Source organism: Mauremys mutica, chromosome 13 (genome assembly GCF_020497125.1).
Source record: "Mauremys mutica isolate MM-2020 ecotype Southern chromosome 13, ASM2049712v1, whole genome shotgun sequence".
NCBI lineage: Eukaryota > Metazoa > Chordata > Testudines > Geoemydidae > Mauremys > Mauremys mutica.
Genome location: NC_059084.1, coordinates 12,498,950 through 12,511,953, shown reverse-complemented (window position 1 = coordinate 12,511,953; position 13,004 = coordinate 12,498,950). Strand labels below are relative to the sequence as shown.

The 13,004-nt window shown below is 41.0% G+C and overlaps 2 protein-coding genes across 4 annotated transcripts in view; one reads left to right on the top strand and one right to left on the bottom strand.

Moving 5' to 3' along the window:
• LOC123348076 (beta-1,3-galactosyl-O-glycosyl-glycoprotein beta-1,6-N-acetylglucosaminyltransferase 7-like) overlaps positions 1 to 13,004 on the bottom strand; it is a 43,120-nt gene that overhangs the window by 10,623 nt on the left and 19,493 nt on the right. Inside the window, exons 1-2 of one of the 3 annotated variants that reach the window (XM_044985385.1) lie at positions 5,940 to 6,105; positions 1,507 to 1,612 (exon numbers count right to left, since the gene is read on the bottom strand). The exons of 1 other annotated variant lie outside the window; for it this stretch is intronic. The gene's annotated coding sequence lies outside the window, so the exon portion shown is untranslated. Of the gene's footprint in view, positions 1 to 1,506; positions 1,878 to 5,939; positions 6,106 to 13,004 lie in introns of those variants that run through there. One more of the 3 variants, XM_044985384.1, reaches the window with a different exon arrangement.
• The window catches only part of RTF2 (replication termination factor 2), a 55,867-nt gene that overhangs the window by 30,201 nt on the left and 12,662 nt on the right, over positions 1 to 13,004 (top strand). The gene's annotated exons all lie outside the window — the stretch shown is intronic.

Below are 13,004 nucleotides of genomic sequence, written 5' to 3'. Positions count from 1 at the left end.
GGGCAGTGTGTATGGAGGACCTTTGCTCAAGCCCTCTGTATGTGGGTGAACTTGAACATGCTAAACAAAAACATGTTTTACTAAAACAAAAATATCTACAAGTATTCATCATAAGCAAAGAGTTCTCATGGTTATATACCTGATACTCAAGAGTACCTTGTTACATTATGGCCAGTACTTTCAACTTAGGTACATATGTGTCTTGATTCAGAGGTGCTGAAGTCAATGATTATTTCGGGTGCTTGGCACCTCTGTTTGGTATAAATTTTAAGTGCCGAATTCAGGCACTCAATTGAAATTTTTGGTTAATATGTTAAAATTCCAAGGTTTGTATGTGGTGACTTTTCTGGATAGTATGTGGGGAACGGAACTATTGGGGTAAGGTAAAATTCAAACATCTTAATTTGAGAAAGTTAGCTAAAAAGCAGAGTGAATTTATCACAAAACATTACCTGCAGACATACGTCCACATACCAGTCAGTTCAGTTAATCAAGACCCTATTATGTAGCTTATGGTATATTTCATTGCTTATTTACAAAACTAAATTCAGATCAGTCAAAACAATTTTGCTTGTTAGCATCTCTCCCTGCCCAATATTCTGGGCCAATCAGTGTATCCCTAAATCAGCTACCGCATATGCACTTGTGTATTTCGTTAAAGTTTAGTTAAACTTCAGTTCACACATCTTCATAATTCAGTAAATCAAATGCCTTTAGAAGAGAAAATATTTTATTATAAAGAAAGTAAGGGGTTAAAAAGCACTTACACTTCATTTTAAAGTGCGTTTGTTTTTATATGTACTCGGGTTGTTTGTTATCTGATTAAAGAGAGAGTTATACAACAGGTGGTGGTACAATTATATAGGAAAGTGAGCAATAAAATTATAAAAAATGGTACAAAGTCCCAGCATACATTCTGAAAGAAAGTAATAGTAGTGAATCCTTACTTCTTACAACTGTTTTTTAAATAAATTGTTATGGGCCTTATCCTGCACTCAGTGAGGTAAATGAAAATTTTGCTAGATTGGACCCCCAATAAATAGTTTCTTTGGAATTAAAATCCTTTTGACACTAAAAGCTGAATATTGGATCCGTACTGACTAGAACACCAGCCAGGTTTATGAAGGCTAACGTTTTAGCTGTTTTCTTCGTTGGTTTACTGCACAAAATTTTTGAGCACTGCAATTTAATGCAAATGCTACTACAAAAGCTGTAAAACACTTGGGTTATGCAGTTGTAAGAAAATGAGTTGTTTGATAGAAACCTTAAATTGCAGTTACAAGATCTTGAATTTTATAAAGATTTTAAAGCTTTGATTTTTCCGTATAATGACCTTTCTTCATAAATATATATAACAGGAACTGTATTTTTCAGACAAAAGTAATATATTGAAAAACACTTTTAAAACTAAGTGCAAAGCTTTGGTCAAAATTAAAGCATTCTTTATAGTTCTCTTAAGGGATGTTGCAATAAATAAATCTTAAAATCCAGCTTACGGAAACTCACCTTGTACAAGAGAAGCTAGACATTTGCAGCAGAATTTAATAAAGAAATCCCATGTGTAATCCATTGTCCTTCAGGGAAAATTCAGGCTAAGTCCTTCATTTTGTTCCTTATGTGGAAACGTCATGTGAAATCAGTTAAATATTAACACGAAATATTTTCATTTACTGGTTAGTTCACTTAACTGCATAATATATTTGTTCTGCAGTAGCCCCTTTAATATTCAGAGGCAGCAATGTCCTCTAATGTAATAATGAAAGAAAGCTTCAGCTTCTGCGGATTTGTTTTGTCATTGCTCTGACGCAGCCTTTTAAGGAAGTAAAAAACAGTCTGAGATCTGTACAAACTACATTGTAGCAGATTATAAATAGTATTCTATGGCTTTAACCTCTGGGTTGCTATCACAGCACTATGAACGATCTGGAAAAAACGTTATGCTTTTCTTAACTCTTTGTCTGCTGAAACTTTCCAATTTAAGCAGACAACTGAGTATAATGGAGGGGTGTGTTCGGATTTCCATAGCAGCTTGAAGTTTAAAAACAAAACAAAAATCCTAGAAGAGACACTTGCCTTTCTTTGTGTTCTCCTAATCTAAATATTTCCTTTCTGCTTTTATAAAATTTAATATTTGTTTAAATAAGTAAAAAGATAATAGATAAGCCCGGTAGGAGCTGAGGAGCTTTTGGGTATGAAAACTGCCTTGAGAGAGAGAGAGAGAACTGCTTTTGTGTTTTGTGTATTTCCAGTCTAAAAATAGTATGTGTGAGTAGGTCTACAGCTGCACTTTTGTCACTTTGATTGAACAAAAAGTCTGTTGGTCAGAAATAAGTACAGAGATGCCCTAGAAATATCTTAAGGAGCTGCTGCAGGCACTCCAAAAATGAAAGGCTCTGACTTCAAAGGAAACTCTGTATACGGAGTTGCAGCATAGGGTCCTTAATAACCAATAGCACTATTGTTTTAGATGCTGTAATGTATTAATTATCACATCTCTGTAGTGCATATTGTATGTGCTGGATGACCTTTTCTTTCGTAACTAAAATAAGGTTGATATTTTATCTCTAATTCATGTGCATAGGGCTTCATAAAAGGATCCTATGGAAATGAACTGCAGAATTCAGATAGTATTCTAAATCATGTTTCTGTCATTTGTTTTTGCTGTTTTTCTTGTTCCCTCCTCCCAGAATTTAATCATTTTGCCATCCAGTTAATTTTGCTGAACAACCTCCTTGATGAACAGTTTGGAAGAATTATATGTTGAGACTTTTGTGGTGTATTTGATCCTGTACATGATATAAATGACAGGTGTCAGCCTCCTTGAGAGAAACACTGGCAGTCAGTCTTGCCAAGGCTTTTGGTCTTTGAAGTACTGTTTTGTTTTGACCTAGAATTGAAGGTTATGTACCCTGTGCAGAGCTGGGGGGCTCCTTTGCAAGATTGACACATGTTTTTCTCACAATACAGATGACATTCAGGCAGGCTGGATCAGCACAGTATTCTTGGAGGGAGTGTTCCACTGGTTGTCACTGTTGGGTGATATGTTTAGTCCTAGGATTGACAAGTAAAGACAACCACTCCAAAGACAATGCTTCTCCCTAGAAGTTTTTTCAGCAGGAAGAAGTTAAACTTATCCAAATATATTTTCAGATTTCAGCAAAGAGGTTGTTCTTAGAATTCATTTGGAGGCCACTTCAGCCATCTGAGGGCCTGTACGGAGAAGGGAGTATCTACTCTTGTGTGTCTTAAGGTTACTGCAGAACCTGAAACATTCATCAGGCACTTATCAGCTAGCAGCCTACTAGCCAAAGGGGCCAATAAAAAATGTGAGGAAATGGGGACCCACCAAGCAGATACAAGAGCAATATCCTAGTGAGAGAGACAGCCTACTTCTTTCCAGCTGCCATGAAGAGGAAAATGCTGAGATTCTTACAGTGGTGTTGTCCGCAGACTCTTCTTGAGGATCTCTTTTGCATCAGCCTCTGGATGACAAATTTGAAGCCTATGCTCTTCCCCTAGTTGCTGTTTTCTTGCTCCTCTCCCTTGTTCCCCCCCCCCCAAATACATCATGAGGTTCTGTGGGCAAGGATTGACTACTCTGCCACTCCTGCAAAAGTTGGGGGAAGGAATTAAGTGTGTCATCTGCTCCTCCCCAGCTTTTTTTTCTCTCCCCTGTGTATCTCCACTGCTTGCCTCTATTGTAGATCATACTTTTAACAAGCCTATCTGGGTATGTCTAAATAGCATTTTGGAGCAAATCAGGAGTGAGCCTCCTAGGCCAGGTGGATATACTGGAATTCATGCTATAGCTTTAAAAATAGCTGTGTAGACAGTGCGTTGAAGTTGCAGCTCAGGCTGGAGTTCAGGCCCGGAAACCCACCCACTTCCTTAGGCTTCAGACTCGAGCCCTGGCTTCAGCGCCAGCCACAACTTCAAAGTGCAGTGTATAAACTATTTTTAGAGCACTAGCAAGACCTCGCTAGGCCAGGTTTGTCAACCCAGGCTGGGAGGCTTGGGCCAAAAGACTGTGTAGACAAACCCTTTAGGATTATGAAGAGTAACTGTGAAACCGACGAGAGTCTTGTTGATTTCGCTTTGTGGATGTTTAGGAAAACTGAACAGAAACAAGGGACCAAAGCTGTCCTCTGCAGACAGCAGTGCGTTAGTTCACAGTTGGAGGGTTGTTTACAACTTTTAAGAACTAGAAACTCTGGAGGAAGGTTTAAATTCTATAAATTAATAGCTTAATGTGTCTTTTCTCCTCTTTCCTCGTTACTCTTTTTCTTTCACCTCCATCCTGCCTCTGCTTCCCCACGCACTGAGGAAAATGAATTTTTCAATACTTGAATTACTGTTTCTAATGAATAGTCTTTTGAAGTGGCATCTTTACATACTGGCCTCCAAAAAGTATTTTTAGCTAGTAGTCATTCATCTTCTGAACCACCATGTTAATGCATAAGCTTGTGATTGGCTGGCACATGAACCATGGTTTGGCCTCAGGTCTAATAAAACACTAGTCAATCCTTCCTTCTAAATTCTTGCTCTGTTTAGAGCAGGGGTCGGCAAACTACGGGCCACAGGTCGCGTCCGACCTGTCAGACCTTTTAATTCAGCCCTTGAGCTCCTGCTGGGGAGCAGGGTCGGGGGCTTGCCCCACTCCGCACGTGCCGTGGCTCCATGCAGCTCCCGAAGCAGCGGCATGTCCTCCCTCCAGCTCCTATGCATAGGGGCAGCCAGGGGGCTATGCGGGGAGTTGCGGGGGCGGCGCCTGCAGACGGGGCAATGCGCAGAGCCATCTGGCCATGCCTCCGCATAGGAGCCTGAGGGGGGACATGCCTCCTCCCGCATCCCAACCCCTTACCCCAGCCCAGAGCCCGCACCCCCAGCTGGAGCCCTCCTGCACCCCAACCCCCAATTGCATGAGCATTCATGGCCCGCTATACAATTTCCATACCGAGATGTGGCCCTCAGTCCAAAAAGTTTGCCCAGCCCTGGTTTAGAGGGTGGCTGGGAACAGGGGACAGTAGGAGTATGGAGATATGTAGATTCCTTGGAAGAGAATTCCAGCCCTTTTAATATGTTTTCAACAATCAAATGTACATACATTTAGGGGGAAAAAAACCCCAACCTAATTTGGCTTTTATGTCTTTAGGCTTAGAGTTCCACATTTGTTTTAAAAGACACTGAATAAACAATAACACAGAGATGCCAAGCTTTAAATGCATAAAGCTAAATTTGTTAATAGGTATAAAAGGTACATTTGTATCTGTTGTCATTACCATAGCTCCTAGGAGCCCCAGTCTTAGACCAGGACCCTGCTGTGCTAGCCACTGTACAAACACAGAACAAGAAGATGATTCTTACCTCAAAAATCTTGTAGTCTAAGTAGTTGAGGTACAAACCCTGATTTTTTATGTGGCAGGAAGAGAAGATTTTAGTATAATGAAAACTTTAAAAAAAATTGGTATTAAAAGGCTGTATTTTTCTTACATAAATTTTTTCATATCAATGCAATCAGCTCAATTGTAATTTAAAAAGATTTTCATTTATTCTAAAAGCTATTCTTTTTATACTTCAAGTTTTGGCTACCTTGTGAAATCAGAGTTTGTGGGTAGCTAGTTGTATCTTCTATACCTATTGAACAATTATTTGAATTGTTGTATAGGTATTAGACCTTCAGAATCCGAAATTACCTTTTTGATAGTAAAGTGTGTGTGTATCTATGTATCTGTAAAGTCAGATTCTGAAGGCTTTTGGATGCCTCTTGCTCCCACAGTTCAAATAGTTGTTTAAATGTAACCATCTTAGATCAGGTAACTTCACAAATATATAATCTGACTAAAACAATTTAGACTCCTTTTATAATTAGAGAGAGCACTTACACAAACGGAACTAGAACTTGCTCATTTGCATGCCTATTTTCTGCTTCAGTGTCCTACCTTTCAGCAGTTACAGCTTGAATCACATAAACAGAATTGATCGGCTGCTTTTTTATCCATGGGAATTTTCTTCAGTTTTTCTCTGATTTATGAGTGTCTTCTCTGCAAGATGTTTTAACAGGAAAAGAGAGGCAAAGGCAGCAGTTAGGGGTGTTCAGTAGCCGTGTTTCGTCGTATAGATAGATTGCATGAAGGCATTACTGTTCTGAGACTACGCCTCTAACAGGAAACCTGATAGTTACCCTTTCAGTGTGATCTGTTGTAATCTCTCCTTTAATCACTTCCTTATCCACCTTTCAAAATTCTCAGATTAATCCCTATCTTCTCCAATTTAACTGATAATTTCCCATGTGCAGGGCCGGCTCCAGACCCCAGCGTGCCAAGCGCGCGCTTGGCGCGGCTCCGGTGGACCTCCCGGAGGCACGCCTGCGGAAGGTCCACCGGAGCCGCGGGACCAGCGGACCCTCCGCAGGCACATCTGCGGAAGGTCCACCGGAGCCGCGGGACCAGCGGACCCTCCGCAGGCACATCTGCGGGAGGTCCACCGGAGCCGCGGGACTGGCAACCGGCAGAGCGCCCCCCGCGGCGTGCCGCCCTGCTTGGGGCAGCGCAAATCCTAGAGCCGCCCCTGCCCATGTGGAACTGTATTAGATGCCTTAGTGAATTCCAGGTAGATTAGAGCTACTGCATGTCTCTTGGTCTAAAAAATCAGTTATCTTTTCAAAGAAGGCCTGGCATGATCTACCTTTTGTAAAACTACCGTATATACTCGTTCATAAGCTGAATTTTTTTAATAAAAAGGGAAGCACCAGAGAAGGGGGTCGGCTTATGAACAGGTATAGAAAGGGAGACGTGGGACACAGCCCTTCCCTCCAGCAGAGGGAGCAAGGAGAGGCAGCAGAGCCAGAAGAGAAGAGGCGGGGCCAGAGTCTCTCCACTTCTGGCCACGCTGCTCTCCCTCCAGCCTCTGAAGCAGCTGCAGCCCCGCCATCTGTCCCCACCCCCCAGAGCAGGCTGTGGCCATGCTGCCCGGGCCACCGGAGCACACTGCGGCCGTGCTGCCCGACCCAGCCCGCTGGAACATTTTGCGGCAGCGCCACCTGGTCTGGGCTGCCGGAGCAGGCTGCAGCCGTGCTGCCCAGCCTGCCAGAGCAGCTCCAGGCAGGCCAGAGACGTCCTCCCCTGGCCCTCCCCAGATAAGATGGGAAGGGATGGGGTGGGGAGAGTTTGGGGGTCCTGGGATAGGGGTGGGGTCATGTGGGGGGTAGTCAGGGGTTACTCCCCTAAGCCCCAGCTTCTGCCCTCCCCCAAAAAACATTTCCTCACCAGTTGCTGTCCTGGCCCGTCAGGGTAAGCAGCTGGCGTGCCAGGACACTTTGTTTACTTAGGTTTAGGTAAACAAACCATTTCGGTCAGCCAGCGGCTTATCCTGATGGCCCGGGAGCCAAAGTTTGCTGACCCTGAATTATAGGGTTGGCTTATGAAGGGGTTATAAAAATTTTCTATTTTACTTATCCATCTTGCGGGGGTCGGCTTATAAACAAACTGGCGTATGATCGAGTATATACAGGATGTTGTATTTTATGCCGATTACTGTGTACATCTGTGTTGCTAACTACTTTCTCTTTCAAAATTTGTTCCAAGCCCTTGCATACAATTGAGGTCAAACTAATGGCTCACTTTTTTTTTTCTTTCTTAAAAATAGGAACTATATTAACAATTCTCCAGTCATAGGGTACGACCTCCAAGTTTACAGATTCATTAAAAATCCTTGCTATTGGGCTTGCAATTTCATGTGCCAGTTCCTTTAATATTATTGGATGGACATTATCTGGATCCCCCAGTTTAGTCCCATTGAACTGCTTGAATTTGACTTCTACCTTGGATGTGGTAATTTCTACCTCTATATCCTTGTTCCTGTTAGTCACCGTATCACTCCCTCTAAGCTCTTCATTAGCCTTATTAAAAACTGAAGCAAAGTATTTGTTTAGGTGTTGAGCCATGCCTAGATTATCTTTATCTTTAATCTGCACCCCATCCTCAATGCTTAGCAGTCCCACTTCTTCTTTCCTTGTTTTCTTTTTATTTATATGGTTATAGAACCTTTTGCTATTGGTTTTAATTCCATTTGCAATGTCCAACTCTGCTTGTCTTTTGGCAGTTCTCACTTTATCCCTACACTTTCTGACTTCCAAGAGGTAGTTTTCCTTGCTGATCCATCTCATCTTTTAGTTCCTTGTAGGCTTTCTGCTTTCCCTTACTCACCTGTTTGGGATGCTTGCTCATCCAGGTTGGTCTGCAACCTTTCCTATTAATTTTTCCCCTTGCTTGGGATGCAGGCTTTAGATAGTTTCGGCAATTTTGATTTAAAGTAATTCCAAGCCTTCTCCACATTCAGATCCTTGAGTTCTTCAGTCCAGTCCACTTCTCTAACTCGTTCCCTTAATTTTTTAAAGGTAGCCCTTTTGAAATCAAGGACCCTAGTTGCAGATCTATTTTTGTTTATCCTTCCATTTAGTTTAAACTGAATTAGCTCATGATCACTCAAACCAAGGTTGTCCCCTATAACCAGTTCTTCTGTGAGGTCCTCACTACTCACCAATACCAAATCTAAAGTGGCATCACCTCCTGTTGATTCAGCGACTGTTTGGTGAAGAAATCTGTCATCTATCACATCCAGGAAAATCTGGGCCCTCCTATTGTTAGTAGCACTTGTCCACCAATCTATATCTGGGAAGTTAAAGGCTCTTATAATCACACAATTCTCAGTAATGTTTATTTCATTAAAAACATTAAAGGGGTCTCTATCCATATCCAAATTAGATCCTGGGGGGGGGTCTGTAGCATACTTCAAGCACTAGCCCAAGGGAACCTCTAGTTGTTTTCTTCCCTAAAGTGATTTTGGCTCAGATAGACTCTGTCTTATCCATTCCATCACTTCTAATTTCTTTACAATCTACCTCATCATTAATATACAGTGCTACTCCATCATCTTTGCCTTTATTTCTGTCTTTCCTGAACAGCACATACCCTTCAATACCTGTACTGCAGTCATGAGTACTATTCCATCGTGTTTCTGTTATCCCTATATCTGGTTTCACTTCCTGTACCAGTAGTTCTAGTTCCTCTATTTTGTTACCCAGGCTCCTTGCATTTGTGTACAAACATTTTAATTGTTGCTGCTTGGCTTTGCCCATTTTCCTCACTCAATTGAGTGTAGTCTTTCTACTGCCAGTATCGCCTACCTGACTGTTAGCTTCATTGGTATGGGCACGATCCTTCCTCTTAACGTCCATTTTCCTACTCACTGTTCTTCCGTTCTCCATTGTGGTATCTTTTCTTACTTGATTTTCCTCCCTTTCAATGTTAAAATCTGGCATGGAGATTACATGAGCATCTCCCAATCATTTCCCCCCAAGTTTCTAGTTTAAAGCTCTTTTAATTAGTTGTGCCATCCCATGAGAACCATCCCCTGTCCATGAATGCCTCCCAGTAATCAAACATCCCAAAGTCCCCCTTATAGCACCACTGCCTGAGCCATCTGTTGATCATCATAATCTTGTCTCACCTTCGTTTTCCTTCTCTGAGGACAGATGGAATCCCACTTCTTTATTTTTTTTTTAATTCCAAACTTTCACATTTTAGCCGATCTGTTATGAAACATCATTCTTTTGTAGCACAGAGGGCAATAGTCAGAAGAAAAAAACTTTGTGAGGCTGTAGGACTAGTGACACTGCCAACTTAAAAACCTATGCAATGTTCCTATTCAAAACTACAAATAACAGACTGCTCCTGGTGGAGCAATAGAGAAAGATGGAGTCTGTTTTTCCATTGTATGCAGTGTGCTGCTGTTTAAAAGTGCAATCTCTCAAACTGTCCTCACTGTACCATATCTTGGAAGGGTTTGGTCTCTGTAACGTAACCAGAGCTGCTTGTTCAGATTTTTCACATTTTGCCTGCCAGCAAATTTAGTGGTTATAATTGCAAAGTTAAAGGCACAAGCAGTAACTTAATCACTTAAAAATATTAGGGTAGAAAAGCTTTTTAAAGGATCGTCTAATGCCATGAGGTATATTAGTAAGGTACTGGGAGATGTTGGCGTGACAAGGTTGGGGTCATGGAGATGCATGTATTGGTTGCAGTAAACTCTGAACAGAAAATTATTCTATCTTTCTTCCTGGGGCATGACCAAAAGGACTCCTATTTTATGTTAGGTCAGTGCAGATTTTGCTTATTGTCATCTGTCACAATCTGTGAACCTTAGTTTTGCTGAAGAGTAATTTGGCTGCTGTCATGGAAAGACCACCTCTGTCCTCATGAATGGGAACAAGACTCTAATAGTTCAGGTGTCTCCCTTGCCTTCTTTCTCGGTGGCTTCTAGTTCTTTGTAATTTTAAAGCACTTTTCGCCTTATTTTCCAGATGGAATCTTGATTAGCTATGAACAAAAGGCAGAAATTAAGGCAATGTTGTATATGTATGCCTCATTTAATTACAGTTGGTGTCTCTCTCGAATAATTTTTGATGGAGAAAATTTGAACATATATGAATGGCTTTTTTTTAAAGTTTAATGGATTACAGGGTTGTTTTGTATGATCATCTGAGAGCAGTACTTGCAAAAACAAGAGTTAATTCTTGTGCAACGGTGTCTGTGTTCGATTCTGTATTTAATAAACCTCCAACTGGACCTGATTGTTTTTTTACAGGACTTTTACTGACTCAAGGGGAAGATTTTTAGTAACCTCCATGTATTCCCCACTTAGTACAAAAACATATTTGTCTTGACTGTCAAGTTTTCTGGTGTCCCGGCTCACAAATAGCCAAGAGTATAACAAGTTGGTAGTGTTGTAGTATCTTATCCACCAGCAGCTGAAATATGAAATAGGTAGGAGCAGCAGAACTAGTGAGACATCTGTCTTACTATCAAAGCGGTTTTCAGTACATGTCTTTCTAGCCCTTACTTTTTCCTTCAAGGTTTCTTTTCCTTCCGTGATAGCATTAGTTTTCTGAACCATATGGCCCCCACCTTTGTAATTATGGAGGGGAGAGGTTATATCTCAACAGAAAAATTAAACAGACTTCAGTCAAAATACTGCATAAATGTTCTTATAAACTGATGGAGGGGGAAATGTCTAATAGACTAACAGTTAATGCCTGCTGGAAATAAATAAATTAAATAACCTAGACAGTTAATGGATTTGAATGGAAGGGAAAAAAGCAGAAAATTAGGATATAGCAGTATGGGCAGGGTAATATCTTCCAGGCTAGCAGAAAACATTTAATCTTACAGAAAATGCAAAGACCGAATTTGATAGTGAGAGATTAAATAAGGAAGTTCCACTAACAGTTGTTGTTTGTGTAAAAAATGTGTCTGCCAAATGATAGTGGATACACACAATGAAACATTGTTCTTAGAGTATATGTAAGCTTGGGAGGATTAGATTTGTATTGATAAATGTCGGTAAACATTGATTTCACCATACCAACGAAAAAATATTTGTCAATAACAGAAATTTACAGATAGGCAAAGTAAGAAAAATGCTGCTTGAGAACTCTTTAGAGTTTGATTTCATGATATTTACTTTGTAAATTTTGACATGTGATGTTGACAGTTTGTGTTTTAACATTTATAAAGCTTTCCTTTTTTGAATCTCAGTGTCTACTTCATTAAATTTGTTTGACCCCCCCATATTTCCTGCAACTGTGAAAATTTTTAAAAATTAAAAATCAGTAAATTTAAAAAAAATACTTAAAAACATAAATGTCTGTATTATCCTTTGAAATTGTTTTTTGCCAGGCCTAAGTGTCATTGTGGATCTCACTGTAGATTCACATATGCCTCATGAACACGAGACCAGAATCTTTTCAGAATAGTAGTAGAGGCTTTTCTGTTGGACCATATGAACTGGAACCATAAACTCACTGAACGTTAAATCTCACTAAATGAGGATCAGTCCATCCTCCTCATCGTATCCACTCATTAAACTCCACACCTGAACATAGCCATTATATGAACAACATACCCTCATATCTCAATGTCTGTACTTTGACCCGTTAACCTTTTACCCCCAATCGGGGATATACTGTAGATTATGTATTCCTTACGCTATCTGATTTTAAACGAAACTTTGCACCCCTTGATAATCTGTACGTTATTCCCTGATAACCAGAAACTCTTAAACTCTGCACCGTTCACTTGTTTTTAAAACATCATCTTAATAAAAATTTTAAATCTGTATGCCCCTGTACCACAAGGTGAAGGTCTTTGCCTCAAACACCTTGATAGCAGACTCTAAACCAACAGTATTTAAACCTGCCCACTGTGTGATGCTTTTATGCCCTTAACTGTCAGGGACGGCACATGCCTGTTGTGCCTCGGGGAAGCACACATCCCTAACAATCTGCCATTCCTTCCTGTCTGACATCTGAAAATTGAAAGACACAAGGCCTCAAATTACATCTACTTGAGCAATCCATGAAAGTCATGTCTGATCCTGGAGAAGACATCCACCAAGTCAGAGTTGAGGAGACTATCCATGGCAAATGCCCCAGTCGCCTGATAGTATACCCCACTTCCAGTGGGGAGAAAAAATCCTCTAAAAGGGCACCTGAGCCACTGGTACCTGTGCCAGGATCTCAGAAACTGAACAGAGCACCAGAACCTTCGGCATTATCAGTGTTCATGCCGAGTGCATCAGCACTTACTCTAGGACAAAAAGAGACCTGGAACATATGCTGTCTACTTCAAGAGGTGCTGAGCAGCCGATCTGCACCAAGCACAAGCACAGCTCTGAGCATGCAGTGGAATCATCTTGCAAGGAAGACTTAAAATATTCATTAACGTTGAGCCCAGGGAACAAGGTACTGACTGAAAAGAAAGTGGAGGAAATAGTGACACTGGTACCAATCAAGACCAGCACCAGTACAGACAGTGGCACCAATCGGCAGACCCTTCCTGGTAGAGAGAGAGAGAACTAAGTCGAGAGACTCATTACCTTTCACATCTGCATCTGAGCAGACAGCAGCCCTGCATCCAATGGCACTGCTGTTCATGGACATACTTCTC